The following is a 6,810-nucleotide window of genomic DNA, read 5'->3' as shown; positions in this document are numbered from 1 at the left end:
AATGAGCCGTGTCATGACAAAACCAACATAATGGGTTTGCGACCAGCATGGATCCAGACCAGGTTAGTCTGATCAGGATCCATGCTGTTCGCTTACAAAACCTTATTACAAGTAGAGAAACTGATAGCGAACAGTATGGATCCTGATCAGACTGGGCGGATGCCCATTATGTTGGTTTCGTCATGACACGGCTAAAATGTTTTTGCTATCGACTTTTGTTCCTAAATTAACAACAGATTGCATAATGATAAATAAAGATATTGAAATAATTAATATACAATTGGCTCTAAGTGCCAAGCTTACAGATTTTAAATAAACCTTGAGCCCTGTGTTGGCCTTTAAACATGTCAAACATTTAGAAAGTATTTATTAAGGAAAAGTGTATACAAATAATCATGTACCTCTTCATTATATGCCCATGACATTGAAAAAACATTGTGTCATCTGTTTACTTCAAGGTTAGTCACATTGACAGTATCACATTTTAGACTTCATCTCTCTTGATTCCATTCATAAAAAGCACCCCCCCCCACCCTGCAGGGCCAGTTTTAACCCAAGGGCTTTTATTTGAACAAACTTGGAAGACATCCATAAGAAGATGATTCATGCTAAACATCAAAGCTCTAGTTTATTGGGTTTTTTTTAAAGAAGATTTTTTAAGTTTTTACTAACATATACTGTTAAAAACAATGACAACCCTGGAGCAGGGCCAGTTTTGACCCCAGGGCTTTTATTTGAACAAACTTTGTAGACACTCACTAGAAGATGTTTCAACTTATAATAAAAACTCAGCTTTTTGGGTTCTTTAAAAAAGATTTTTGAAGTTTTTACTATATGCATATAGGGAAAATCAATGATCCCCTGGGGCAGGGCCAATTTTGACCCCGGGGCTTTTATTTGAACAAAACTTGGTAGAACACTCATTAGAAGATGTTCATGCTAAATATCTTAGCTCTAGCTCTTTGGGTTCTTTAAAAGAAGATTTTTAAGTTTTTACTATTTGCATTTAAAGAAAATTAATGACTCCCTAGGGCAGGACCAATTTTGACCCCAGGGCTTTTATTTTAACAATCTTTGTAAACACTCACTAGAAGATATTTCATGCTAAATATCTTAACTCTAGCTCTTTTAGTTTCTTAAAGAAGATTTTTTTAAGTTTTTACTATATGCATTTAAAGAAAATTAATGACCCCCTGGGGCAGGACCAATTTTGACCCCGGGCCTTTATTTGAACAAACTTGGTAAACACTCATTAGATGATGTTTCATGCTTAATATCTTAGCTCTAGCTCTTTGGGTTCTTTAAAAGGAGATTTTATAAAGTTTTTACTATATGCACATAGGGAAAAACAAAGACCCCTGGGGCGGGGGCCAATTTTGACCCCAGGGCTTTTTATTTAAAAAACTTGGTAGACACTCACTAAAGGATGTTTCAAGCCAAATATCTAAGCTCTAGCTCTTAGGGTTTTTTTTAAAGATGATATTTAAAGTTTTTTTCTTTCGGTTCCCATTGCAACCAGAGTTCTGCATGGAATTAAATTCTTTGCACAATTTTTAAAGGTGACAGCCAAAGGAACATTCTTGTGAAGTTTGGATGAAATTAGCGTAGTGGTTTATGAGCAGATGTCATTTAAAGTAAAAGTTTACGGCCGGACGAAAAAGGGATCACAAAAGCTTGACCTGTCACTTTGTGACAGGTGAGCTAAAAACTAAGGAATGGAGTTATGGTTCTTTGACACATTGGAAAATTCGAGTCGTTCAAGTTGATGTAGATTCAGTGATAGTTTGGAATAAGCATTTTTAACTTAAGGAATATAATTAAAACATGAAGCAAGGTAGAGTTATGTTTCTTGAACATTGCACTTCCTCTTAAAAGTCTCTATCACTTTGTGAAGTTTACATAAAATCCCTTCAATACATATCTAGTTATATTCATATTTCGGACAAGAGTGTGAAGGACAAATGTCTTCCTAAGTACAGACTATGTTTTTTTTTCCTTTATCAACTAAAATCTCAAAAACACCATTAAAAACATATTTTCCTCCCATGAGCAACCTTTTTCCCCAAAAGTACAAGTCTGTATGGAATGAACACAGATATTTATCCAGAATCATAGGAGCATAAATTATAAAAACATGCTAAATCTCTGTATAGTTCTATATCAGATACCAGTATGATGAACCTTACTTTTGTACCATTTAAGTTATAGCAAAATTCAGCTTTCAGCTTTCATTGACATACAGAAATGGGTCAGCCTTTAGTCCCCTCTTAATGAAAATAGAAGGGGACTAATAACAACAATTTATTCTCATAGTTTCAATTCTCAGGTTTATTACTTATCATTACACCAGGCAAGCTAAGATACATGTTAAAACCACAGGCACTATATACCACATTTACCCATATATATGCTCATAATACTATATATAAAAGAATAAAGGTCCCTAACGAGAGAAAAAATATCATGCAAAACAAACAAGAACTGTTCGGTAAAAATACACCAGATCACTATTTTATCTTTATGGTTGTCTCTAGGAATAATGTATCCTATCATAAACACTTTTTACTTCATCGAAATCCTACAAAATGCTCCAAAATACGAGCAAGTTTCCAAATTTCACTGAAATGTCATTGCATGTCGTTTTCGACGTCCAAGCGATGCATGTTAACAAAGGTGAATTCTAGTCAATTTCTACAAAATCAACGAATAACTGTTAAGATTTCGACATACTTTCTTTAAGGCAACTTGTATACAGTCAAAACTATGATGTTTTTACTTCACAACTGTCTGACGATAACACTAACAAGCTAATAAATTAAAAATAATTGACAGCTCTGTTCCAGAAAGTAACCATTTCCTACATTACCGCACTGAATATAAGGTAAAGTAATGATTGGTTAAGCGGAAAATCCGAGTTTTAAACATTTTCCTTCAACACAATGTTCATGACTGGCCTTGACTATTGACAGGGGATTCAATTCAGACTAGCCCTCTAAAATACTCCAACTAGTCCAAAGTGTTAATGGTGCCTATACAGTTATGATCACTACATCTGGAAACTGGAGATTCCCACCGAGTGTGATGCTTATCTTCATTCGCTTGACAGTGACACATGTCCACCTTAAAAAAAAAGCAATAAAAATTATATGAAGTGCAATAATTTGCAAAAAAATGCTTATCTTATTTGTCTCTTCTTACATTTATAATGCAGAGCACTAGATTTGTGTGTCTGTCATACAAAATGACTTTCAATAATACTATTTAAATATATTTGAAATACAATTTCTTTAATAAATACTCATAGTAATACTAAATTCCTTTTTTGTGATATTTTTTCTGACACATATGTGCAGACAGTACATTGTGTACACCGGTCTTACTGACCTGTGTGAAACCATTCTAAGCATGATGCCAAGAAAATTTTGGACTTGTGAGAGGCTGTAAATGACCCCAGATTGATCATAAGGTAACGTGTAACCAACGCTGAAAAGCATTTGACTATATCTCAATCCATTGAGAAGTGGCATCACTTTGAAATCAATTTTGACTGAAAAAATCGAGGCAAAGTAGTGATTTTGGGCAATTTTGAGATGTCCCCTCGTTGCCATGGGAACAGAAAATTTAAGCCTGAGCATGTTGTTGCAAGGGCAATGGTCCAGTCAACATTTGTGCCAAGTTTGATTAGTGTTGAAGCAGTTTTTATAGTATTATAGCAATTTGAACTTGTAACGGGAGACTTTTCAATGGAAACAGCCATTTTCACAAAATGCTCATGAAGTAATGGGTTAAGAAATTTTGCATCTTGATTGGGAAAAATATTTAGTACCATGTACAAAGTTGTTAATCCAACAAATTGTATATCATTCAAAGCATAAAAAATACATAAAAAATTGACAATGGAATGTGTTTTTGAACATCATCTGTCTGGTACCATATTGGATTGAAATGGAATGAAGAAAAATTGTCACCTTTGATAACGGAATTTTGACTTATGATTTTTTTTCTAAACTTGGAAAAGAAAAAAAGCATATTTGGTATTATTTGCCACTGGGAATGGGTCTGTTAATCTGACCCGTGGTGACACTGGTAAAAATGCATGTTTTCATTCATTTTTTTTGGAAAACAGTTTGGTTTGTGAATATACATTAAATATTATATAAGTACCTGTTGTTTGTAATAATCTTCTAGTCTTTCTTTAATCTTATACTGTACTTTTTCTAGCTACATGTACCAGCCTTTCCAAGTGAATATTAAAGTAAATAATCTTTTATTTCCCTGAAAATATCAATTTAGAGATTTCATTTTCAAAACCATCCAAAACCATTTTACTTGTTTAAATAAGAAAATATATTTAAAGGGCGAATGCATACGATGATTATCTGCCATATTAATTTTATCAATAATTTCTGGTACAGGAGTTACCTCCCTTCTGTACATTTCTCACTTTCTGCTACTTTGACCACAGCAGTAGCTTCTATATTTGGATTCTTTTAGAGTTGCCCTAGGAAGTGAAGGATTATCACTCCCGAGATCCTGGATTTAATATAGGGTTACACCCTTGGGATTGTTTAGAGACACTTTTAGTGTTTCCAACCTACCTAGAGCTGTACTCAGAAATCCAGACATGTAAAAGAACAAAGGGGTCTATTCAATAAAAGCTAAATACTGGTTCCTGGATTCCCTTGTATTTCATAGCTGGCTCTTTAATGTATACTTAAAGTAATCGTTAACAATTTTAAAGCAGTATGATATAGATATTGGTAATCTAAACTTGTATGAATTTTGGCATACTTTCAATTTAGCAAGACCCAGTTAGTAAAAAACAAAGATGGCTGAATCACCTCTACTAATATAAACCACAGACGACTGTCCTAGCTTAGATACAACAATATACATGTTGATAAAACAAATTGAACTTAAACTTAGGCATCAAGCAAGTGGCAGATATCATGATCATTTTATGTATCAAAACCACACACCGACTGCCTCTGCAATTTTCATAATAAAAAATTATTGTTACCAGTATATAGATTTACTTACGTCACAAGGAATATCCGCTACAATACCCACTACAAAAAGGTTACAGTCAACCTGGAAATAAATATTATACAGCATTTACCACATCAATCTAACTTTAAATCCTTCATGTAATTTTGATTCTTATTTAATTTTTGAACATAAGCGACTTCCGGTCGTAAACAAACAAAGGAACTTCCGGTATGAGTCATGTTTATGGCGCGAACCTTACATAATGAAATTTGTTAATATTTCACAACCAAATACAAAACTCTAAAAAGCAGCTCATTAACCACATTTTCTAACGAAAAGAAAGTGATGAAATAGATAATAACAAACGCCTTTCACGCTATTGTCAACAATGGGCCAATTCTCAAAAGTGGGTCAACCTCGTGTTTGTGTTTATGTTATGACCAAGTTACGTGACACACGAGTAAACAACAAAAAAACATGACAATGATCAAAATCAGTGGATAAGTTGGTCTCAAATCGAAACATTCTAACACTTTCATTTCGAATTATAGGGAAAATTACGTAAATGACAAAATGACGAGCGGCCGAGTCAATCAAAGTGTTTTTGAACTTGGCCGTTTATTCAAATTTCCCGTAAAATACTCGTCAAGTTATGTAATGAATAAATATATAAAGTGATAATCAATGAAAAAAAAACAATAACTCAAATATATTTACTTACAATATGTGCGATGGTTGTTGATTCTTTCCTGAGCAATTTCTCTTACGTGTTGTTCTCTTCGATAAATTATTGTGAGTCTGCGCATGCGTTAATAATAATTTGTAGCGTAGAAATACAGGAAATTTTTATCGATGTTTTTAGATGTCAAACATGAATAAAGTGCATGATTTTCGGGTAGAAAAAACTTTAACATAATTTTTTGCAACATTGGGACGGATAAGTCATCGCTTAGCGTATGCTTAAAGCGATTTAAGTGCAAATCATGAACTACTTTATGTCACGGACGTATAAGCGGATGGATGCTGTTCAGCAAATCCACTCTGCCTACCTTTTTTTGAGATTGTACTTATAACTCTGTATTCATTCTGCTTCGCACAATGAATACAAAAAGCGGAGAGGAATTGGTGAACGAAGGACTATTAGTGCGCACAACAGCGTACATTAATTAAGCACTTTCTGCTTTGGTGAGCTAAACAACTTAATGTTGAAAGAAACATTTATAACGACAAGCGACAAATCAGTTAGGAAAATAAATGACAATGCCAGTATGTAGCTTAGATTCGATAAACGGTTGTGTGGATTTTGCTGCGTTTTTTTAATGTATGATTTCCTTGAAGGATCACTATAAATAGTTACAACTGTTGTTTGTGTTGCTTTTCCAGAATATGTTCTGGTATTAAAACAACAAATATTTGTGTGTTAATAAACTTACACCACCATCTTTATAAGAGATTGTTAAAAAATGAACAGCAAAGAGTTTTATCAATTTTTATGAAGTGAAAACAAAGATTTCCGTTCTCAATAAGTCTACTACAATATTATATGTATAGCGTATTAAATTGTTAAGATCTTGTGGGTTTTGGTGTTGTTGTTGCTTTTCTTTTTTTTCTTTTTTTTTGAAGTTGTAGTTAAAATACCATAGACGTTGTTGATTTGAAATTCCGCCTACATTCAGCATGAAAATAATTTAAGGGAAGTGAACAAGAATTTTAGATTAAAATGGTGTAAAGTTCGTGACCAATTTCTTCTAGAAAACCAAGATTCTGTGTATGTGTCTATCAGTAATTATAATATTTTTCTATATCACATACTGTGTATTC

At 33.3% G+C, this 6,810-nt stretch overlaps 1 long non-coding RNA gene across 1 annotated transcript; it reads right to left on the bottom strand.

Annotated features, from left to right (window-relative positions):
• Positions 1-1,406: 1,406 nt before the first annotated feature.
• On the bottom strand, positions 1,407-6,088 carry LOC132741678 (uncharacterized). Its single transcript, XR_009627314.1, has 3 exons — positions 5,041-6,088; positions 4,165-4,275; positions 1,407-3,120 (listed from the first exon to the last, which is right to left on the bottom strand). It is a non-coding gene; the product is annotated as an uncharacterized LOC132741678 (long non-coding RNA).
• Positions 6,089-6,810: the final 722 nt, after the last annotated feature.

This window comes from Ruditapes philippinarum, unplaced genomic scaffold, assembly GCF_026571515.1.
Source record: "Ruditapes philippinarum isolate M1 unplaced genomic scaffold, ASM2657151v2 ctg2123_1_1_1_1, whole genome shotgun sequence".
Taxonomy (NCBI): domain Eukaryota; kingdom Metazoa; phylum Mollusca; class Bivalvia; order Venerida; family Veneridae; genus Ruditapes; species Ruditapes philippinarum.
This window is presented reverse-complemented; position numbering and strand designations above follow the sequence as displayed.